The 23,426-nt window shown below is 54.0% G+C and overlaps 1 long non-coding RNA gene across 2 annotated transcripts in view; it reads left to right on the plus strand.

Annotated features, from left to right (window-relative positions):
- Window positions 1-2,892: 2,892 nt before the first annotated feature.
- Window positions 2,893-23,426, plus strand: part of LOC135283164 (uncharacterized) — a 63,613-nt gene continuing 43,079 nt past the window's right edge. For both annotated transcript variants that reach the window (XR_010349030.1, XR_010349029.1), the window contains exons 1-2: window positions 2,893-3,664; window positions 21,697-21,790. This is a non-coding gene — a long non-coding RNA (uncharacterized LOC135283164). The remainder of the gene's footprint in view (window positions 3,665-21,696; window positions 21,791-23,426) is intronic.

The following is a 23,426-nucleotide window of genomic DNA, read 5'->3' on the forward strand; positions in this document are numbered from 1 at the left end:
GCACAGCTGTGGGATGGGCACCTCGAGCTACCCACACCCCCAGGGACCACGGGGGGCTCGCAGGGCCCTGTCCCAGGAGGGGCTGAAGCCCACGGTGCTGCCTCAGCCCCTCGCACAGGGATGAATAAGTGTGCTGGTATGTCGGGCTGAGGGCTCAGCACAGCACGAGCATGTGGAAGCTGTTTACTGCCAGGGCTGCTGCAGGCCCTGCTCTGCCTCCCCCAGCCAGCTGGGCTGCTGCGGCCGCTCTGCGTGGGGCCAGGGGGGCCCCAGCCTGGGCTGGGGGTGGGCGACTGCTGGGAGACAGGGCTGGGGGGGCCGAGGGGGTTGCTTTTATCACATCTCTCCTTTTCTGTTTGTTTCTCTCCCAAACAGGCTGTTGGAGGCATGGAGATCATTGGAACCAAATCCTAGGTTTTGAGGACAGCTTGAAACCTTTTCCTTCCTTCCTGGATAGCCCAGCCTGTCACAGCATGGTCATCTGGGCAGCTGGGAGATGGGTGATCTGTAAGGAGCTCTTCAGAAAGGGAGATCCTGGAAAGCACCCCCCAGAGTGGCCTAAAATGTGCTGCTCTGGCTTTGCCCACTCGCTGTTTTGGAGGTGCCAGGGGATGGGGTTCATCAGCAGGCAGAGACCATCCACGACCCCCAAACTCTGTCCTTTGACCTCCAAATCCCATCCTGAGGGAGAGTACTAGCTTGTCCTCCTGAGCACATACCAGAGCAGCCTTGAAAAGAAAGTGGAGAGTTCAAAATGGCCCAGTGAGGTGTCTCTAACATGGGGTGGAATTTTGGGAAGGAGCAGAGGATGGGCTGCCTTGGCTCTGGCAGCGTGATGGATCAGCTCAGCCCAGTGGAGACAGAATCAGGTTCCCATGAGGATGGCATCCCTGGCTGAGACTGGAGCCTTCCTTGTTTCCAGTGGTAACAGACAAACCTTTGCTCCTGAAAGAGGGACTGTAACACAGCCCATGGCAGTGAAGCCTCTTAAAAGCTGGTCTCATTGCAGTTGTGTTAATTATTAATAGGATATGGGGAAGAAAACACTGGAAAACCCCAACTGTTTAAGGCAAGCTGCTACCTCATCTGTGTCCAGTGGTGTGGGCCTGGCTTTCCCCTGATCCAAGGGGAGATTTATGGGTGTCTTTTCCAGTCACTGGTGTTGGCAAGTGTGAATGAAGGGGCTTGACCCCCTCTCTGAAAACCACAGCACTCCTCAGCTGAGGAGCTAAATAGATCTCAGCTTGGTCTTTAGCAGAGATTTGCCCCCAAGGGATAAAGTCCTTTTTGGCAGCCTCTCTGCCCAGCAAGATGCTGGAATTGCAGGATCTGGTGGCACAGAGGCACTAGGGATCCTGTCCCAGGCCGGGGCACCCTGCAGAGCTGTGTGGGCAGGATGGGACCCAAAGATGGTGCTTGAACTGCTCCCACATGGTGAGTCAGAGCTAGAGGATCTCAGCAGGCAATTTTGGGGAAAAACAAAGAAATGGGGAATCTTCATCCAAAAGGCTTGTGGACTTTGAGGGTTTCTTCTGACTGTGGGTACCAGGGCTGTCTCTGTGTGGGTAACTGGAGGTGTTTCCATGGAAACCAGCAATGTTGCTGCAGGGGGGACCCCATGGCACAGATTTGGGCCCTTCATCAGTGCTGCAGGAGCAGTGCTTGGCACAGAGAGGCACCAGTCTGATGGAGGCTCTTGGCAGTGCCCTGGCTCCATGGTGTGCAGCTGGGAGAAGCTTTGCACTGCCCGTGGTGCTCCATGTGGGGAGGAGATCCCAAACCTCAGGTGCAGGTGATAGCCATAGGTGCTGCCAGCCCATCTGCCTTCCCACCACCCCTTCCAGCAGCCCCTGCTTCCCACTGCGCTCTCCTCTCTCCCCTCTCCCTTCTCTTCCTTTCCATTCCTCATTCCCTTTCTCTCCCTTTCTTCCCCTTGCTCCACCCCCCTCCAGACTCCTCTATGGGGCATTGATTTTTCCATCCATCAGCGAAACGCTTGAGGAAAATGAAAGAGCATCTTCTTGATCGATCAGGAGAACTCTTCAGCCTGGGGTCAGGAAGGGTTTGAATCAGCTGCTCCTCTGGCATATAATTACCCCCTCTCTCCCAGGCTGGGGCTTTTCACACGCCTGCAGGAGCAGCCACCCCACTGCGGGGCCACAGCGTCGCTCTGGAGAGCACATCCGTGGGTGCATCCGTGCTGGGAGAAAGTGCCTGTGGACGTGGTGGGTTTTGGGGCTGCCAGGGCTCAGTGCTGGGCCGGCTGTGTGTGCTCACACCGCTCTGTGCCGAGCAGGGTGTGCCGAGTGGGTGTGAGCTGCTCGCGAGCCGGAATCGACCGCCCTGTGTCGAGCTAATTCTGTGCAGAGCTCAGTGAGGGTGGGGAGCGCTGAGGCTGAGAGTTTAGAGAAGCTGAAGGAGAACTAAATCTGATAGGAACCGGGTGCCCAACTCGCTTCTCTGTTTTGAACATCTCATTTGCACGGAGCATTGTCTGGGGTGTGCTGCGCATACGGACCGCGTTGGTAGCAGCCTGGAGATGCCTGTGGAAATGCCAGAGTTTGCCATCTGGTACCACGCTGGCCCCTGAGGTCCCACCGCTTGCTGCCCTCCCCCAGAGAGCCAGCAAATAGCTGAGGGAGCTTCTCATTCCACCGTGGGGTGGCTGCATGCAAATGTTGACTTCTTCATGGCAACCGGCGTGAGTCACGCTGGGAGCCAGGGGGACGCCGGTGCCTGCAGCTCTCCCTCTCTCTGCTCGTGGACTGTTGCCTGCTTGCACGGAGGTGTTGGCACAGCCTTCCTGGAGCTCCATCTCTGCTCAGTGGGATGTGCTCACTGCTTTTCTTGTGAGAGGTTCCCAGCGCCCATATGTGCACTGGTGGGGTTCAGCAGTCGAAGCATGTCATGCATGGGGGCTGCTGCCTTGAGTCTTGTGACACAGCAGGGAAAATTTATCCTTTGGATTTGTCCTAAGGGAAAACCTTCTGAGCTCGCATTGCCATCAGCATGGAGGGATATCAACCCCAGAGCCAACACCAGACATTCTAGCACATCCCAGAATTGACAGGGTTTTGCCAGTCTCCACTGACCCTTAGGCTCCTCACTCCCAGTTTCCCCTTGTTTTCCACAGGTTTTGGTCAATGCATTTCCTGAGCTAGCTGAAGGGGTGAACAACACATGGCTGCTTGGAGCTTGCTGGGCTAGAGCTGGGACAGAGCATCTTCCTGTGGTGGGCTGTGCATCTCCATCTAACATCTCTCACTGGGCAGATGCAGCATGCAACCACTGTCTCGAGGGTGATCAGGAACAGTAAGAGAGCAAGGGGGAAATGCAGTAACTGTGGGGTTGTTTCCCCATGTTGTGCCACTTTGACCTGGGAGCTCAGAGCCATTTAATTCTGTTTCCTTGCTGGTCTGGGAACGAGTATGCACAGAAAGAGATGAGAACAGAAAAGCAGGGTGAGAAACCAAAGCTGAAAGCTCCTGCTCCCACCACAGCCAGTTCTGACCAGCCAGACCAGAGCTCCACTGGAGAAGGACAATGCAAAACTTTGGCTTTCTCTCTCCAAACCAGCAGGCATGAGGCTGCTCCAGCATGGATGTGTTGCAGATGTGCTGATAGCAGCGAGCTGAGTGCTGACACTGCTGTGGAGGGGCTGCAGGTAAGGCAGAGCTGGGTTTTTCTGCACCACAGATAATGTCTTCTGCTGAAAGCAGCTGAAACAGCTGCATCCTGGCGTTGTGGCACAGTTTATTTTACATCAGGCGATAAGAGCTTGTCCCATGTCCCTGGTAAAACCTTGACATAAAGCCCCATCTGATCAGAGTCTTTTCCCTGGTGGGATTTGGCATCAGTCAGATAGCTGGGGGAACTCCTCTTAACCTGTGGGTGTTGCATCCTAATATAAATGTGGATCTAACCCAGTTTTCTTGAATCTGCATTGCTCCACTGATAGCAAGGGAGAGAGGCTGATTAATGCAGGTGGGTATGGGATCTTCCTGTTATTCCTTGCAAACAGAGGGCTTTGGTGAGCTGTCGCCAGGTGCTGTCACTGCTGGGTTCAGTGCAGATAATGGGGTGGGGGAACTCAGCATCTCTCCACTGCTCTGCTGACCATCCTGCTGACTACCCTTGGCCATATTCCTTGGTCTTCCTGCTGTCTCCTTGCTCCCAGGTCTGGAAAGTGAAGATAAAATACAGTCTGACTTGCTGAGGAGCTTGCAGCCCAATTAAGAAGTGCACGCTAATTAAAGTGAGCTCCTCCATTCCTGTTGATATCCCATAGCCATCAGTGGGGCGCTGGAAAGCTCTGGGATGTGGGAGTGTGAGGTTGCAACAGAGACAAAACAATACGCTCTCAGACTGCTGAACAGAAAGTGGATCCATGTGTTAATCTGGGAAAAGGAGTGTGAAAATAGCTGCAAATCCTTCACTACTTTGTTGTAATTTCTCCCAGATAGGATACAGCCTGCTCCACACTCCAGCCTCCTTGGCTCCCAGGTCATTACTGAGCTGAACCTGAGGCTGATGCAAGAGGAAACCCTGTCCCATTGCTGGGCTTTGTGCAGGACTGCTGGAAATTTAGGGGGAAAGGGTTAATGGTTGCATTGTTTGGGGGGCAGCTGGGGTCCCAAAGGCTCCAAGGTCAGCCAGGTCTGCTCCCTGGTGTGTCTGGGGCAGGCTCCTGGCTGGCTCAGCCTGGCTGCTGGGGGAGCTGGGAGGATGCCCGGGCAGGTAGAGCTGAGTGGTGCCTTTGAGAGCAGCACGCTCACATCGGGTGGGTGACCGTGGGGTGTGGAGAGCCGGCCCCTCCCAGCTGCCCAGCTGCCTTTCTGCTAATGCTCATCTAATTAAACAGCAGCCTGGAGTGGCTGAAACCAGGGCAGCGGGAGAGCTGAGGTTTGCATTCAATAGGTTCCTGTCTCCAGCTCAGGAACCAGAAGAAAAACCCATTTCATATTGTCAGATCGATACGCAGGTGGCCTTCCACCTCCCTTTCCGTTCACCTTCTCCAGCTCTCCTTTCCCCTCCCGGGCCAGGGAAGGTTTTTAAAACCAGAGCTGGGCTGGGATTGCTAGCTGTTGGTTTTTGCACCTCATTCCCCATCCTGGATGCCGTGCATGCCACACATGTGCTGGACAGCTGAGAGGTGCCAGGAATGGTGATTGCAGGTATCTGGGAAAGCAAATCTTGCCTTCAAACCGGGGCATGGTCCCTCCTTCAGGGAGGATTTTCAGTCACTAAGATATCCAAAGAGCCAATGAGCCAATCCACTCAGCTCCAGGACTGTGGGTAGGATTTGACCAGCAACTTTTGTCCTGCTTGCTCAGGTACAGGCGAGGGTTAACAAGAAGCGACATTTTATTTTGCTGCATCTTTGGCTTTCTGGAAGGAGATGCTCTTCCTGGTGCTTCTGCTGTTGTAAATGCATTCTTCTTCCCAAGGTGTCTTCTGGAAATGAGCTCCAGCATGTTGTCAGTGGTGGAGAGATGATTATGGAGAAGCAGCTGTCCGTCCCCTCCTGCCAGCTCCCGGCGAGGCACCGGGAGGGGTGGCATCTCCTCTGGGTGCTTGCTGCTGGCAGCACAATTTGCAGTGCCTGATCCAGGCTCTGGTGTAAATAAGCAGCTTCAGGCTGTGGCATTTTCCACCTCCTCTCAGTGCAGCAGGGTAAGGACCCACCGTGCAGTGCCCAGCCTCCAGCCAGGGGGGCTTTTTCACAGTAAGAAAGTTGTACAAATCTTCCCCAAACGTCAGCCTGCTCGGGCAGCCTGCAAGGGGTCGGCTTCAGCTCCTGTATTGTTTCTCTCTGCAGGAGAGAAATTACTGTCCTAATTCTTCATGCAAAAATGAGGGATTGGAAACGGGCTGAAGGGGAGAGGAGCTGGATGGGTGCCCCAGTGACCTCACCGACTCAGAGGGTGACAGCCCTGTCTGAAGTTCCATCTCTCTGTCCCTTCCCTGGTCCCTCTGCCATTAATGCTGAGCTGGATTTATTGGGTTTATTATCCGTGCTCCTGCACCAGGATTCAAACACTGCCCAGCAGCGTCTGGATCACAAACCATCTCGGGATGCTCCAGCCAAGAGGGAAGTGAGCTCCACACCTGCCAGCAGGGCAGGGCTGTCACAGCCAGATGCAAGCTCTTCCCCGGTATCTCCCCCTCTTCCCCTTGCCCTAGCCTCAGGCCAAGCAGGAAAAATCCTTCAGCAGACCCCAGCTGGGGCTGCTGGCTGCCGGCTTTCCATGGCAACAGTCCATCAGGGGGTCGGAGTCGACAGCAAAAAATGCTGCCCCTCCTCGTTCCCCCGCCTGGGCTGCCGGTCGCTATTTTGATTGCATTCCTGGGGAGCTGGGCTGCAGATGTGGTCGCCTTATCTTGGGAAGGTCTGAGTCAGTTTTTCCCTGTGTGACAGAGCAGGCAGCTGAGGGCTGGAGGGAGGAATAAATAACTCCTGAGGTATGCCAGGGCCGTCTGTCCCTGGGGACAGGGTGCTGGGCCAGGAGCCTTCCAGCACCCAGTCCTGGTCACGGTGTCCACGTGTCCCAGTGCATACACAGGGGACAAGGGAGATGTCTCCTCTGAGCAACCTTCATGCATCCTTGACATCTCAACCAAGGGAAAGAAGGGGTTGGCCCAGGAGCATCTGAGCTGTGGGCTGGGTCCTGCCCCCAGGGAGACCTGAGGAGCCCATCCATGGGGTGGAAGCTCCTTCACCCCACAGCACATACCAGGATGTGAGTGCTCACCACTCCTCCATCCTCCCTGGTGTGTCAGTGCAGGATTCTCTGCAGCTGTGCAGGGGGTGGCTGAGAGCAGGGTCCAGCCCCACGGGGCAGACACACTGTCCCAGTCCTGCTCTGCATCCAGAGGCTCTGAGCAGAGCTCAGGGTGCAGCCCCACGGGGCAGACACTGACTGTCCCAGTCCTGCTCTGCATCCAGGGGCTCTGAGCAGAGCTCAGGGTCCAGCCCCACGGGGCAGACACTGACTGTCCCAGTCCTGCCCTGCATCCAGGGGCTGAGAGCAGAGCTCAGGGTCCAGCCCCACGGGGCAGACACTGGCTGTCCCAGTCCTGCTCTGCATCCAGGGGCTCTGAGCAGAGCTCAGGGTGCAGCTCCCACGGTGGTGTGACTGCCTGGCCCTGCTGTGAGGAGGTGGGACAGTCACTCTGGATCCTCTGCTGCTCTTCTGAAAGGGGAGCTGCCTCCTTCCCTTCCTCAGGGAGATGATGTCCTCTGGTTGCTTTTCTGCTGAAGAAGCTCCCTCCTGGATGCCTCACCACGGAGATGTGGTGTCTCCATTCCCAGCAAAGCTGTTGGTGCAGCCCTGGTGATCCGTGCAGGTTTCATGCTGTAAGCTGAGCTCCTTCTGCAAAGCAAAGACCTGAGGCACAGCCTGCTCAGAGGGAGAGGAAGAGTTTTGTCTAAGGTGCTGTTATCTACCCAAAGCATGAACTCCTCCAGAGGTCATGCACTGAATAATTATCAGTCCAACATAAGAAAAAACAGATCTACATTAAGTGTTAAACACATTACAAGCTTTCCTTCTGTTGCTGGGATCCTCACCTTGAGTTTTCCAGCATTTTCCCAAAGTCTGGCAGCTCAGGGAGCAATTCTGCTTTGTTTCCATCTTTATCTTCCTTTCTCCAAGTGCGAGCAGGGTTTGTCACACAGACCTTGGCTCCAGGAGCTGGTGCTAAAGGCTTTCAGGAAGGGTGGCAGAAGAAAAGAAAGGGTGGCAAAGAAGACCTTTCAGTGTGGGAGGGTGGAAATGCAGAGCCTGGGGATGGCAGGACACCAGAGGCTGGCTGGCTGCTGGTTGTGGTGGCCACCATGTGCTCCCTGCTGCAGTGGGACCTGGGAAGCAGCACTGGGTTCCTGTGGGACTGCTGGACACCATGGGATGCACCAGTGGCAGCAGGACTGGGGTCCAAGCTGGCTTCAGGCTCTCATCTTGGAGCAGCAACCAGGAGCCAGGGCTCGGGAGAGGGTTTCTATAGCAACAGCTGCCACTCACTCCCCATTTTGGATGTAAATTAGTGAGGATTTTATTAGTGTGCAGAATTTCAAGAGGCCAGAGCTGGCAAAGAGGCCTGATGGATTCGGGACAGGAGTGTTCAAGGGGAGCACCTTTAGGAGTTTGGGCTGGGGCAGAGTTTGGGGTTTCTGAATTGTGGGAGTGCCTGGTTCTTCACCCCAGGGACAGCAGGCACATCTGAAATGGCTCTGGGGTTTGCACAGCTCAGGCAGGATGTTGGATATGGAGCACCTGCTGTCAGGCCCTGGGCTGGGCAGCTCTGTGTCTCCAGGTGGAATTTCCACACCTCTTTACCTGTGTTTTGCAAAAAGGTTCCTCAGAAGGGCTGAAAGTGTGAGACCATCTCAAGTGACCACGGCTGGTGCAGCTGCCTCTGGAGGGTTTTCAGTCAACAGCTTGGTGATGAAGCTGCCTGATGGGTCAGCAGGAGAGTAGCAGTGACCTTTTGGGCCAAAGAGATGAGAAACTGGGGGTTTCTAAGAGTCACAGGTGGGGCTGCAGTCTTTGTTAGGGGTGTGCATGTCTGACATCCCTGGGCCATGGGGCTCCTTGTTACAGGGATGTGTCTGGCTCATGGACATCTCCATGGACATCTGGATTTTTGCTGGAGTTGAGTCTCTTTGGAAAAGTGCTCCTGGTTGTCAGTGCTGCTCTGCTGGGAACTCTCCTCTTTGTGTGCTCAAAAGTAAGCAAATAAGGAGTGTGATTGTAATGCCAGTTGTTGCCCCCAGACCAGAAATCTGCTATAAAACTTGTGTGAAAAATTCTGATTTCTGTGTTTTCCCTTTCCTGTGTGGTTAGGAGCTGTATTTTCAGAACTCATATTTTCAAGTCTTTGCCTCTAACCATGAGTGCTGAGGATTTTCCTGTTTAATGAAAGAAAAGGTTTGGTTTTTTTCTTTTTTAAAATTTTTCTTCTATAACTTCATGGCTCTGGGAGCAGGGGCTTTCTGGAAGTCGAAAGGTTGTGCAACACCTTGTGATGGTGCTGTGATATTTGCCAGCACTGGGTTAGAGCTGGATGGTGATGTGTAAGGTTTATATATCTAGTGCAGAGATAATAACAATGTGTTTGTGTGCAGCACAAAAAGAGGGCTGGAAGCACCCTTGAAATACAAGAAGTGTGGGGCTGGGCTGGCTGGCTGGCAAGTGTCTACTTGATTTGGAAGCTGGGTGGGGGGTGGGGGAAAGCCAGATTTTTTTGTTTTAGGAGTTTGTCATGCTGCAAAACGACTTGCAGAGGAGTGGCTGGTGCTCAGCTTGGCTGGGCTGTGCTGGGATCAGAAAGGCAATTTTCCTGCCCCATCCTGTGCGAGTGGGGCTGGTTGCAGCCAGAGCCAGCTGCAGCCAGTGCTTGGGGGGACCCTCTTGGCCTCATCCATAAATACTGACATTATAATTACTATAACAACCTGCTGCTCTCTTCCTGCATGGCGCTCGTTCCCTGGCCTTAGGTAACGCTTTTTTCTTGTTGATTTGCTCCCTCCTTCACCTCCCCCTCTTTTTAATTCCTCAACACACTGTGGAAACATCAATTAATTAATCTAAATAATAGTTATTATTCAAAAACCAATTTGCTATCATGGCTTGCACTGGTGTGGTGAAAATAACCCATCCAGGTGATGAGAAATTTGGGTTATTGGAGCTGGGGCAGTTCCCTCTCTGGTGTGTGCCCCACTACAGGGCATGGCTGGTTCTGTTTGGTATAGCAGAACTCTCTGCCTGCCCAAGCTGCTGCCTGCTGGAAAGGGCAGCCCCTAAGGCAGGGTTTACTTTCAAAATAAATTGGCCTTTTTGTAGGGGACCATGTCCTAAGCATGATGAAAATGCTAAATGTGCTGATAATGCAACTTGAGACAGATGCACAGAGACTTTGCACTGGCGTCCTGAGTGTACTGTGAGTAGAAAAGGAACTGGGTGATGTGTGGGGTAACTGGGCTGTGAGCTCTGCAGGTGTGCCAGCCGTGCAGGAGGGACAGTATTGGGCAGGGGTGTGATCAGTGCTCCCCCTGATTTTGGAGAGGATTTGGTCCTACGAGGAGGTCAGTGCAGACTGTGTTAGCCAGGGCAGCAGGCTCTGGAGACTTTCTGGTGCTCTGGGGTCAAGTTTGGGCTCCAAGTCTTGGGGTGAAGTGACCCTGACGCGGTCATGTCTGTCCCACCCATGGGACCGAGCAGAGCGTGCACAGAACATGAGAAGAATCCTGGCCTTGAGCTGAGGGAGACTCTGAGTCCCCACTGTCCTGATGGTTTCCAAAATTAGACCAAGCCCTTCCTGGGCAGCAGTGCCAGGGCCTCTGGGCAGGCAGCTGCTCCACTGGATGGGATGGGGACCCCTCAAAACTGATGCAGGGAGAGGGGTGTCTGCCCCATACCTGGTGTTAATCAGCACCTTAGAGGAGGGCTGTCCCCAGGAGCAGTGGCTTTGCACTTACAGCAGGAGATGTCACAGCTTGGGGACAGCCAGGTGCCTTCCCCAGGTTTGGGTGGGGGCCCTGGGCCAGCCCCAGTTCAGAGAACTGACCTTGGTGAAGGCAGCTAATGAGGTGAGAACCCTTGAGCTCGTCCTTCAGCTCCACTGAAGGAAAGAGATTTTTGGTGCATGCTCGAATTAAGTGCATGGTAAAGTATGCTCCTGTTCCTGGGCCTCAGACAGGGCAAGGATGGCTGCAAAAATCAGGACACAGCGTGACAACACAGCCACGAGCTCGCTCCCATCTCACATGAGGCCGACTTTGGGGATTAGCACCGGGCTGCTTATTTTGCAGCCCCAGAGCCGGGGCTCTGGAGCTGTCCCGCCTCTTTGTCATCTGCTGAAGCCTCTCTGCATCCTCCTCCTCATCACAGCCTCCATCCTTCCTCTCTCTGGCGTCAGCTGCTCTCCCCAAGGCTGCTCCATGCCTCCACTGCCGTCCCTCTGCCTGCAGAGCAGGAAGCTCGTGGCCCAGATATTTTACTTCACATCAGCACAAAGCTAACCCAGATCTTTCTCCGAGATGGCTCAGCCGGGCACCGCATGGGCAGAGCCTGCCCTGCAGCCGGGGGCTGGGGGACACCCCCGGGTGCCCCTGCCCCTCTCTGGGGCTGCAGTTCCCCCTCTGTGGCCGTGCATCTGGCTGCTCTGGGCTGGCTGGGAAGCTGGAGCCTGCCATCAGCTCGGGAGGCAGCAACAGCAGCCTCTGCTTTTCCACACGTCGGTATTTTTAGCTCTGCTGTGCATTAGCGTGCAGGAGCTCAAACTGCGAATCCTGGCTGAGGTTTTATCTGTTGTGACAGCCCTTAGGGCTGTAGTCAGACACTCTCTCGCTTGCTCGCTCCCTCTCTCTCTTTTTTTTCTTTTTCCTTTTTTTTTTTTAAAGTTTGGAGCTTGAATCTGCTCTCTCCCTGCAGAGACACCGTGCAGCTGTCAGGACAAGGGACCAAGGGTGGGGAGTAGGGTCCAAGGCATGGTTTGAGCCCCTTTACAAGGGAGCTCTATTCACTCCTTTCTGTATTTTTCCATTCCTCCCTGCTGCTGCTGTCAGAGCTGGCGTGGCCAGAGCTGATGCTGCAGGATTAGGTGCTGCCTCGCCCCTGCTGCCCTGCCCCAAAGGGTCCCCAAAAAGCTGTGCTGGGTGACAGCTACATGGCTACTGGGGACAGCAAAGCAGAGAGCAAAGGCCAGCCCTGTCCAGCATGCTGGGGTTTGGCAGATCTAGTGCTCTGTCTGCTGCTGCTTTTTCCAATTTCCCTTTTCCAAACAGCACAAATGTTGCTCCTGTTGGGGCTGCTTTGGGCTTCTGGCACCCCAAAGCATTGGGAAGAATTTAAAGCCCCTTGTGAGGGACTTGCTTCAACACAGAAGGTTTTTACTGTGCTTAAGCAGTGTGTCTGATCTCCCCCAAGAGAACAAGACCCATGAATTCACCCTCCATCCTGGCTCCATACAAGCACCTAACACTTTGGTTTGGTTTCTCTAAGGAGGGTTTTCTTCATTGCTTCTTCTCTACCTGGACACCTTTCCCCTCACCCCCAGGATATTTTCTAACCCCTGGAGAGCTGCACAAATTTGAACTATCTTTTTGCCACCCCAGTAGATATGAAAATCCAGCTGGGAGTGGGGTGGCAGAAAAGGCAGCATTGGTGATGCCCTTTGGAAGGGTGAGGAGCCAAAGTGCTGAATGGATTTTGGCTCTCCAGCCCTCTCAGTGACCTGCCATGCCAGGCTCTGCCCACGTCAGTGGGGTTTAAAGGGAACAGGAGTTGTCTGAAAATCTGGTGCCCCTGGACTTTGTCCAAGGTCATGGGGGAAGTTGTGGATGGAATGGGAATGGGATCTGGCTTCCTCTCCCACATGTCCAGCCTTTCTCTCTAACCCTTAGCACATTGCCTGCCTCACATCTTTCTGGCTGGAGCTTCCTGCACCCAGGACTTGGGATGTCCATGCCAACTCTGATCTCTTGGGAGAGAACAGACCCTGTGCAAGGATTTCTTCTGCTTTTCCTTCTTGGGAAGGGCTTCTTTAGGGTACTTAGCCAGAGATTGTTGAGGAAAATCTGTATTTAGGTAGTAAATAGTGCTCTGGTATTTTTAAGGCTTTTAACGCCTGAGGAGATCACAGCAGCACTCCAGCTGGCCCAAGGTGGCCCCGGGCTGTGTGTGCCCAGAAGCTCAGTGTGCATGGGTGCTGAGGGGCTGGAGGGAAGCAGAGAGGGGGGAGATGTTTGTCGTGGGTCACAGCTCCTTTACACAAGTCTGCCCACACCACATTTCCTCCTGCAGTCGCATTGTTTGCGAGTGCAGCAGGTTCAGCATTCAGCAGCTCCCACATCTTTGTCTGAGACCGTGCTGGTGGAGACTGCAGGGCTGCACTGATGGGTCAGAGGGCTCCAGGAGCACCGGGGGCCAGCCTTGTCACCTGGTTATCTGGGGACAAATCCAATGGGGAGCCTCGGGTATCTCCCTGGGTCCGCCTGCTTCATTTGCATTGATAAGGGTGGAGGGACATCCCAAAGTCTGTCTGGCAAGTCCACAAATGGGGCTGCTTTTCTAATGAACTGTCCCTCGGCTGTGATTCCTCTGCTCTCCCCCCCAGTTCCTCCCTCTCTTGCTGACAGCAACAGAGACAAACTGCACAGCTCGACCTGCAGCAGGCATTGCTGGAAATATCTGGTGCCTTTGCCCTTTTCAGGGAGCAGCCAGGGATGAGGATTCTGCAGCTCTGTGGTGCAGAGCAGGGTGCGTGGGGCTTTGCTCCAGTGGCATTTGCTTTGTGCAGCTTGTTTGTGCCGTGTGTGTCCTTGGGAGCAGCCAGAGCTTTGGCATCTCCAAAACAGCCCCTGAGCAGCTCTGAGAGGCTGGGTTGTCAGCTTCTCCTTCTCTCCCCCAGCCTGAGGAACCCCACTGATGGCTGCAGGGGACAGATGCAGATCCTCAACATCACTGAAAACCCAGAACAGCACTCAGGTTCAGAGCTGCTTCACCCTCTCTGGGCTCTTCCTCTTGCTGAGGGAAGCTGCTAACAGCAGCTGGAGCTGTTTCCTGGTGTGCACAGGGTCCTCTGTCATTGCAGTGTGGGGCCAGGGATGTCTTCCTCTCTTCCTTCATCCAGGGGCTGTGACACCTGAGTAGCTGGATGAGGTCTGAAGGAATTTAAACATTGCTGGTTTTATTTCTGGATGTTAAACTGGGAGATTAAGGAGGGGGGAGTGGGGATGGGGATAGAGGAAGTTAGTACTTTAGGAGTTTTTCAACTTTAAAAACATCCTGTGGCACCCATGTTAATGCATCTTCTTGCATTAATAGTGTCCTTACACCATTCCAAACCCCCAGGAATTGGTCTGTAAGCTGTTTGCTGCTGTCCTTGTGGATGACAACAAGACTCAAAGGATGCTGGCTGCCATGGGGCACTTTCCCCTCGAGCCAGCTGAGCTGCTCCCAGGCTATCAGACCAGCTCCCTGCCCTGTGTCCTGGAAGGGGCTGGGTACAGGCAGGTCTGTGTGGGGGCTCTGGGTGACTCCACCTGCTCATGCTGCCATAAGTCAGACTCTTCCCTGCTGCCTGATATCCTGAGCTTCCCAGGCTGCAAGCAGTTCCTCTGCTTATCCCCAAAACCACCCACTTTTTCCTCATCCCACTCCTTCCCTCCCTGCTCCGGAGCTGTCTCGGGCTCGGCGTGGCCGATGCCTCGGTGCTGCCAGGAGTTTGATCTCCAACTGCTTCCCACCCCCCCGTGCATGTGGGCACCGGGAGGAGCTGAGAAAGTGGGGAAGAGATGAACAGCAGGAGAAGAATTCTTAAGTGAGGGGATGGGGGAAGGATGAGGAAAGCAAGGAGGGGGGGGAAGTGAGAACAGGGAGGAGGAGTGAAGGATGCTGCCTTGTCCTTGGATTTATACTGGTTGAGTTGCACTGGATTAGCTAAAAGTGGTGCAGAGCTGCCTTCCCCTCCCTTTTCCTCCAGGCACACGCTCCTGCTTGGAGCTGAATGCCTTAATTCACTTCAGCTTCAACCTGCTCCTAATTGACTTAAACCACATGGAAAGAAACTCTGCTTCCCCAGCAAGTGGCTGCAAAATTGCACCTTCAGTGAAGCCAGTGTGATTCTGCATTTAAAGAGACCCAGAGTCTGGCAGGGGTGTGTGCAGGGGGCTGTGCTGAGCTATCCAGAGCCCCACTGGGCTGCTCCTCTCCAGAGGGGTTTTGGTCTCACTCTGAGCAAGTTGGGATTTGGGGGTGATGGGGGGTTTGAGTCATGAGGATTTGGCTGTTAGAAGAATTGCTGTTTCTTCTCATTCCTCTCTCCTCTCTCCCTCTTCTCCTGCTGCAGATGTCTGCTGTAAAAAAGAGAAGGGGGGGAAAAAACCCCCACCCTCCCCAAATGTCATGATAATGCTCACTGGAGGGCTGTTTCTGCTGCACATCTGATATGTGTGACAGGGTCAGATTAACCGAGCCTCTGATTTCCAACCACAGCTATTCTGAAGGCACCAAAACCAATGCAAAACACCCCAAAGGGACTCCTCTGTGCTGAAGAGGAGCTGGCCAGGCAGGATGAGCTCATGGTGCTCTGGGGATGTGCCAGCCCAGTGCTCAGTGGGACCAAATGCTAGGCAAGAGAGAGGAGAGCGTGCTTTGAGATGAATCTGCTCTCTCAAACTCAGCTTGCAGGGAGGCAGAGATTTTCCTTTGGATTTAAGGTTGGGGATTTCAAAGACAGAAGGGGAGCAGTGCTGGTAACTACAAGCAGGTATCTGGTGTCAGGGGATGTTCTGAAAACCCCTCTTCCTTGTCAAGGGCTCCTGTCCCACCTGGACAGGCTGTCGGAATGGAGGGCAGGAAAGCCTCTTTATTCCACCCTCCTATTCCCTCCTCTTCCAACCTCTCTGCATCCTCTGTCACCAGTTTTGGCTTTGCTGCTTTTCTCTCCCTCTGTTTAATTCCAAACCCAAGGATTTAGCCAAGGTTCTGGCTCAGCTGTTCTTTTAATGAGACATTTTGCCACTTTGAGGCCTAGAGAACAGGGCTGGACGTGACCTCTGGAGACTGACGTGTCCTGGTGGCAGGAGTTGTACTCAGACAGTGTTTAACTTTTCCCCAGCAGTGAGTCCACCATCCTGGGTGTGTCCGTGTCCCAGGGCAGCACTGTTCCTATGGGATGGCTGCCAAAAACATCAACACCTGCTCCTTGGTATGGGAGCTGACTGGGGGCTCGGGCTGGAGATGCTAAAGGGGAAAATGTGTTCCAGGGCAGGATAGCAAAAGTGAGAGGTGTGGGGGACCCCCTTGGAACCCCTCTGCTCCCAGAGCCGGTGCTGTGCCTCGCTGGGTGGGTACCTGACCCTCCCTGGGGCTGCACAGAGGGGTCCTGCCAGTGCAGGGGACACCCTGTGAGCACCCCTTGTGAGCCTCACTGCCTGAGAGGCTCCCTGGGATGGGGCTCCAGCAGGAAATCAAGATGAGGAGAAGGGGTGGAAAAAAAAAACCCCAAAAATCCCCACGGAGCGGGAAGCAGAGTCGGGAGCGGAGCCGCTCAGCTGATGGGGTTGCCATGGCGACGCGGCGGCGAGGAAAAGGAAAAGGCAGAAAATAGCCCGATGCCGGGCTGAGACCTGCGGGAGCCCGGCCCGCCAGCCTCCTCCATCCCCGGCCCTATTTCTGTCCTCCTTCTTTCTCTTTTTGCCTTCCTCCCCTCAGTTTGATCTGCCCCAGCCCCTCTCCCAGGGGGTGACTGGGGGTTCTTTCCGTGCAGTGCGGGGGTGGGGGGCTGAAAGAAAGAGTGGAGGGTCCTCTTGTGTAGGGCTGGATGTGTCAGGTGTGTTCCCTCGGGGCACAAGGTTTGCAGGCAGCCGGGTCACACACAGAGGACCAAAATGGGTGCAGGGTTAGGGCTGTGCTGTTGGGGAGGGTCTGGGATGGTGCTGGGACTAGCACAGGTCTGCTGGAAATACTCTTCACCCATCCAAGCCAGGTTTTGTTTCTCAGATCGTGCTTGGGTTGTCTGTTGTGTCCTGACAGGTGATGCCCAGTTTTAAGGATGGACAGAGGTTTTGTTTCATGTGCTGGATTGTTTTGCTCTCTGGGAAAGTGATGCTTCATAACCACAGCAAGTCATTTCCCCTCCCTGAGTCAGACTGGGGCCTCCTGCATGGTCTGTATTGGGTCTAACCATTGAACCCCAGCTCACTGAAAAGGAACAGAAACCCAGACTGGGCAGAAGAAAAGAAAATGTTGTTGTGCCAAGCCCTGGGGGATTTGCCCCACAAAATGGAGACACCAACCCAGGCTCTTTGCTTTGTCACAAATACTTTAAGGTTACAGATTCTGGTGGCCATGAGGAGATCTTACTTTTTAGTAAAAAAAATAGTGTTTCAACCTCCTGGGGCCACAGCAAGAAAGCAATAAAGGTAAATGTGACCTCATAAAGCCTAAAAAAGCAGAAGATACACCATAACCAGCCAGCTGAGCACTGTTTGGACACAAACTCTTATAGACCCTCCTCATAATTTTGTTTGGGGCTTGGCAGTGACAGATGGATGCCTGAAGCTGGCAGTGCTGCAGATGGGGAATCATCCTGCTTCTTCTTCCTCCACCTCTCTCTCTTCTTGCCTCTGCAGCAGCTGCAGGGCTGTGCCTGGGTGTGAGCACCCGTGCAGAGCTGTGAGTGCAGAGGCACCACTGCTGTGTTTGTGTTGCTGTCCCTGAGCTCAGTGTGCCTTTCCCTTTCTCCTTCCCCTTGCTGGGGTTCTGCTCCAGCAGAAACCCTCCTGCAGCTCCCACCTTCTTCCCACATGGGGAGAAGCCACTGCAGTTTCTCCCACTTCCCCCTGCCTCAGTGCCTGTGCCACATCACTCTGTGCTCTCTAACAACTGGTGCTGTGCTTGGGGTGCAGATGGCCCAGCTAATGGGGCTGGAGCAGTAAATCTGCATTACTGGAGCCACTTTTGCTATCCCTCTGTGGCCCTGACCTCACCTCACCCAGGCTCTCCTGCCTGGGAGGCCAGAGGGGAGCAGGAATTCCTCCTGCTGTCAGTGGTGTTCCTGGCACAAGGGAAGTGTTGGGCTCTCCTGGCCTCACCAGCTCTTATTTTGGAGGCTGGCTCCTCTTGCAAGGTTTGTTCCTCCCTTCCCTGTAATTCCCAGGGTGTTCTGCAGACACCCCAGCTCTTCCTCCCAAAGGAGGGGTGTGAAGAGCTTTATCTGGAGATCTCACTCCTCTGTGTGAGCCACCCCTGTGAGCTGTCCCTGCACTCCCTTTGCCCTAAGGACAGGGGCAGGAAGCTTGCATGGAGAGCTTTCCAGGTATTGGGGTTTTTAGTGGGAATACCTCACACCGAGGGAGCAGAAAGCTGCCTGGAACTGGAAATGGCCTTGGAACTCTGGCACATGGTGCATAATCAACCCTGTCTGTTGACTTCCCTGCCACAGCCTGGGTGTATTTGGAACATGAGCATTTCTTTGTGCAGTCTAAATATTAAGCACAGCTTGACTAAGAGTTCACTTAAACCAGAGATGGACAAATATCTGAAGGTCACAAACACACAGCTGAGTAATTATTTAGAGTGGTCTAAGGGGTATAACCATGGGTAATGGGATGAATGGAGGAAAGGAAAATGCAGTGCAGTTTCAGAAAATTCTCCTCAGGTCCCTGCTTAGTGCTGCAGAGGGAAACATGTAGGTCCTTGATAAACCTGGAGGGATGATTTATGGATTGATACATGAAATGATGGCAAACTCCCCAAGGAGAAGTGGTGAATGGCCCATCTCCTGAGACTCTGCAAACTCAGCTTTGCAAATCCAGTAGATGAGAGGCCACGGAGCACCAGGGCAGGAGAGGAGCTGTTTCACTGACAGATATTGCTGGCTGATGACCAAATGACTAGAAAATATCCACAAGTAAGTTAAGGCTGAAAGTGAGGAACTGATTTCTAGTAAAGGAGGGGATGAGACTCTGGGCCAGCCCTGCTGAGCAGGTGAAAAGCTGGTGGGTCTGGAGATGGAGCAGCTCACGTGTGGGGCAGAGCTGGTTTTGTGACCCAGCTGCTCACAGGTGACAAACGTGGCAGCCTCCAGGCTGTCCCAAATTCCTGTGTGATGTGCTCTGTGAGGCCAGGCACATCCTCATGTCTCCACTGTTATGCTGCCAATAATAATCAGAGCTCAGGGACAGCAGCAATCTTCCTTGGCAAACACCTAGACATTCCCCAGTGCATCTGGAGAGCTTCTTCTAACTTTAGTGGATGATGCATCTTGTAACACTAAGGGCTTGTGTCTGTGTCTTGTGAAAACATACCTAAAAAAATTGCTGGAATTGGTTTGAGGGACGCTGAGTTACCTTTGTAATGTTTCTACCTCAGCATCTGTTGTCTTGGAGATGGCTGCTGCCTCTGCCAGGGTGAGATGGGTACCAAGGACCAAAAAGGGCTCTTCCCATTCAATCTCCCTTTCTTCAAAAAGTAACTACAAGAAAAATTAAAGCATGGTGCTGTTTCTAGAAAGCCCTTTGCACAGCTGAGTGTGGTGTTTCCAGAGATCCTCCCGCTCCCAGCATGTCCCACTCCTAGCAAGGATGGGAGTTTGCTCTCCTGGCACTTTCTCCTCTCCACATGGATGGTTGAAAGGTGTCCTGAAAGGACCTGGGGACACCAAGGGCTGTGAGTGTGTTGAGTGAGGCCAGGGGCTGAAAAGGTCCTTTTTGGTGTCCTGTTCCACATATTGTCCCTCAAGTAGGTGTGAGGGAGAACGGAGGGTGAGGCTGCTCATGTTCCTATACCCCTGCTTCATAGGAGGACAAACAGCCTGGGACAGACTCTGAGGAGTGAGGGACTTTGGGAGCTGCTCTGAGGGTTTTGGTGTCCCCTGAGCATCTACAGTGTTACCCTCCTGGAGCTGCTGGTTCCTGGCTCCAGGAGCTGGGTTGGGAGCATGGCCATCTTCCTCCACCCTGGCATGGCATGAACCATCTCCCCCTGCACTGGTTTGTGCCACTTTACTGCTTCCTGCTCCCCAGCAATATTTTATATCTTCCCCAGTAATGCTTGGTTTCCTTAATAGCGTCTCATGTGGGATTTTTTTCAAAGGCTTTAGGACAATCCAAATAAATTATATCTAGTGATTTCCCTTTATCCATAGTTTTGTTGATTCCATCAGAAATCCTCTCCCAGAGAGGACGCACAGGCTTTGCCTTTAGAAGCCAGCCGGGCTTGTTCCATTTCTATCTCAGCCATTTCACGTTTCAATTAATTTTGAAACATTGAATTACTGCTCTCAGTAGCCCTTGGAAAGAACAATCTGAGGAACACCACTGCCTTGTGCTGCACCTCGAATCTGCACACAGCAGTCACAGCTCCTGGTCAAGAGGGGATGCTCTCGGTGGGATGTTTGCACAAGTGGTGCTCGTGTCGAGACACCATCCCCACTTCCAGGAGCTGGGATTTTCCCAGCAGCAAAGGGATGCATCTGAAATAATCTGCGCTCCAGAAAAGCCCAGCTCCCCTCGGAGCACAGGAGGCTGCTCGTCCCCTGCGGTGGCAGCTGACCACTGACTCGCTCCGGCTTTGTCCTTGAAACCCAAAGAGTGCGAGTCTGCCGGCTGCGGCTCCGAGGAGCGGGGAGGAGGCGGCGAAACCGGTCCGCCAAGGGTTAATAATTTCCATTGCAATTGTGTCATCTCTTCGGGGACCTCTCGCTCATTTGGCGAGCGGGCGCTGAAAGGCGAGGCGCGGGGGCTCGTTCTTATTCAGCCGCACGCAGCTCCGGCCGCAGCTGGGCTCGGCCACCTCGGCCTGCAGATGGATGGGGAGAAAGGATTTGTGTGCCTGCGAGTGCTTTGCTTGCGTGCATGCGTGTGTGTGTGTGTGTGTGTGTGAAACCTAATTGTCTGCTGTCTAATCCGTCAGCCGGGGGCACAGCTTGCACCAGCCCCTTGCAGGCAGGCTGATAAACGCGGCGCTGCCAGGCCCCTGCGCGAGGCACTTTGGTTTAATTGGGATTGCTGCGTGCCCGGGTTTGGCGTGTTCGGGAGGGATGCTGAGCGCAGGGAATGCGTGGCCAGGCTCCCCAGGGATGGCTCCTGCCTCCAGCCCGGCTCCCGGTGCGATCCTGGGACATGGTGTTCAGGGAAGGGATGTGGGCACAGCCCAGGGCTGGCTGGGTGAGGTCAGGGGTGGCCCCAAGTCGTGTTAAACCAGTGACAGCAGCAGTGGCACTGTGTGGTCCCGCTCTTATGGACTTGGTACCTCGGAGCAGTTCAGTGCCCCCAAGAGTGGGCTGTAAATACACCCTGACAGGACCTGGGCACCACCCAGAGTGTGACACGGAACCTGTGGACATCAGCCTGCTGGCTCGGAGATGTCACCTGCCATCTGCAGCCTAAGGAGCTGAGCAGGGCTGTCCCTGCTCCAGCTGTCCCCACAATGACCGGGACCTCTGAATCTCCTGAGCATCTCCAGCCCTGAGCACGTGGCAGCTCAGGGACTCCCCAGGCTGAAGTGGCATTTCATCTTTAATACCCCTCAATGGATTTCCCATGAATTTGTCTAGTTGATTTTTGTAAACACGTAAGTTTTAATCATCCCCAGAGAGCTGTGGCAAGGACTTCACTGCTTAACCATGCACCGTGTAGGGAACCGTCTCCTCTTGTTTCTTTTGAACCTGCTGCCTCTTAATGTTATTGGATATCTCCTAATTCTTTTATTGGGAGACGCAGCAAGCAATCAATCTTGGTTCACCCTCTTGAGGCCACAAGTGTGCCTCTCTGGCTGCTGCTTTTCCAGGCTGAGATCTTCCTCCTTTGGACTAATATTTTTTTTTTTTAATCATCCTGCTCCAGATCTTTTTCCAGCCCTGCTGCTGATGTCAGGAGTCCGTATGTGGCGACATCCTCATCCGTTGTGTAATTAAAGGTGATGTCATGATTATAGCAGATGGTATTTGCATCAGCTTTGGTTGCTTAGTGCATGTTGATGTCAGGGGCTCCTTGTGTCCTGCCCAGTCATGAGAACTTCTCAGAGGCTGCTGATCCAAAGCCTGAGGGTTTTGTAATAATATTTAGCCTTTGAGTTCCCTGCCTGAAAGAGGCAGGGGCAGGTATTATTTATCAGGGATCACTCATTGTGCTTTGCAAGACACTCCTGACTAAAAGCAGTGACATGTCCATGTCATTTCATCCCCCAGATGCAGTCACCTGTGGATTGACACCCACCAACTCTTCAATCACAAGTGTGCACCAGGTTTCAGGACAGGTGATTTGAAGGCATCGTGCTTGCAGGTGAGGGATTAGAGGATGCCAGACTGGTCACTTGTGTAGGCACCTCCCTCGTGGCTGGAAAGTTTCACTGTGGTGCTGCTTTATCCCAGAGCCCAGCAGGGTCCCAGACTCGCTGCAGGGTTTGGAAGCCAAGGGGCAGGAGCAGGGTGCCCAGGTCCAGGGCTGCCCTGGCACAGACTGGGTCATGTTGTGGCACCTCCACCCTGCTCATCCTGTGCTCCCCTGCCCATGGCTGCCCCTGGCCTGAATGTGTGACCAGTTACCAACAGACCCCCACCCAATACCCTGCCCTCCTCCTCCTCCCTCTCCCTTTCCCCCTTTACCCTCCCTTTGCTTCTCTTTCTCTCCACACCTGCTCCTCTCTTTCCTCCCCTTTTCTCCTTCCTCCTCCTCCCGTTGCTTCTCTCTCTATCCTCTTATCTCATCCCCTTGTTTTTCTCCTCTCTGCCTGTCCAGCTGATTTACATGCACGCTGTGTTGCAGCAGCTCAGCTGGATCTAATGCCTCCTGCCGAGAGGAGCGGAGCCATCCGGACCCGCTGCACAGCGTCCCTGGGCAAGGGCTGGGACGTCCTCTGTGCCCCCCTCCACCTTGGCCTGTGCTTTGGCCCCTTCCTGCATCCCCTTTTGCTCTTCTTCCCCTCTCTTTCCTTTCTACATCCTTTAGCTGATGCTGCTACCCTCGCTGGTGTCTTCTCCATGTCTCCTGCCAGTCCCCAGCCCTTGTGCCCACTCCATCCTCGCTGCTGGGTGGGTGCATGAGCATGGACCAAAGCCCTGCAGCCAGCCTGGGGGATGGTTTATTATGACTGGTGCCATTCCTGTGGCCTTGGCCCCAGTGATGACCTGAAAACCTGATGCTGAATATTCCCTGATGCTGAATATTCCCTGACGCTGAATATTCCCAGGTGGAGCCCGTGGGTCCCCCCTTCCTCCACCTGAGTTCTGAATGGGAGCCTGGGGCAGCTCTCCTGTGCCCTCATGGCCCCTGCTGCTCATGGAGCTGGGATCGATGTGGCTGTGTTCTTCTCTGGCTCTAATCACTCCCGTTTCCATTCTGCTGATTTGCATTTCCACAAGAGGAAGATGCCCTGATTAATATCCCCTCAGAAGAGCTTTATTGCGATGGCTCCTGCCTCTCTAATTGGAAAGTGGTCTTAACCTTTCATGCAAGTGGCTGGGACACTCCCCGACTGCCAGAAATTCCATGAAGGGTCTGGCTTGTCCTGAATTCCAGGGGAGTGGTAGCTTTGGAGGATCCAACTCTGCCTCCAAAGTGGGGTAGGGATCCCTCTGCCCATGGAGGACTCTCCTGGGCATCCCTCTGATACCAGGGGTGGGACCCTCCCCAGCACAGTGGGTTGTCTAAACAGGAGTCCAGGAAAGGGATTGTAATGGGTGGATGTGCTGGGATGATCCAAATCCAGGGAGCACCCAGCCAGCCCTGAGCAGCTTGCTGCTCCCCAGCTCACACCCAGTGCCCATGGAGGAGAATGTTCATGTGGTGTCCATAGAGCTGTTGCCATTTACCTTCCTGTGGCTGGGAGGCAGGATCTGACCTGGCAGCTGGGATTCTACAGCTCTTGCTCCCTGGGGAGTCCCAGGCCCACCACTAACCCACACTGGCAGCTTGAAAG

Source organism: Passer domesticus, chromosome 18, assembly GCF_036417665.1.
Source record: "Passer domesticus isolate bPasDom1 chromosome 18, bPasDom1.hap1, whole genome shotgun sequence".
Classification (NCBI taxonomy): domain Eukaryota; kingdom Metazoa; phylum Chordata; class Aves; order Passeriformes; family Passeridae; genus Passer; species Passer domesticus.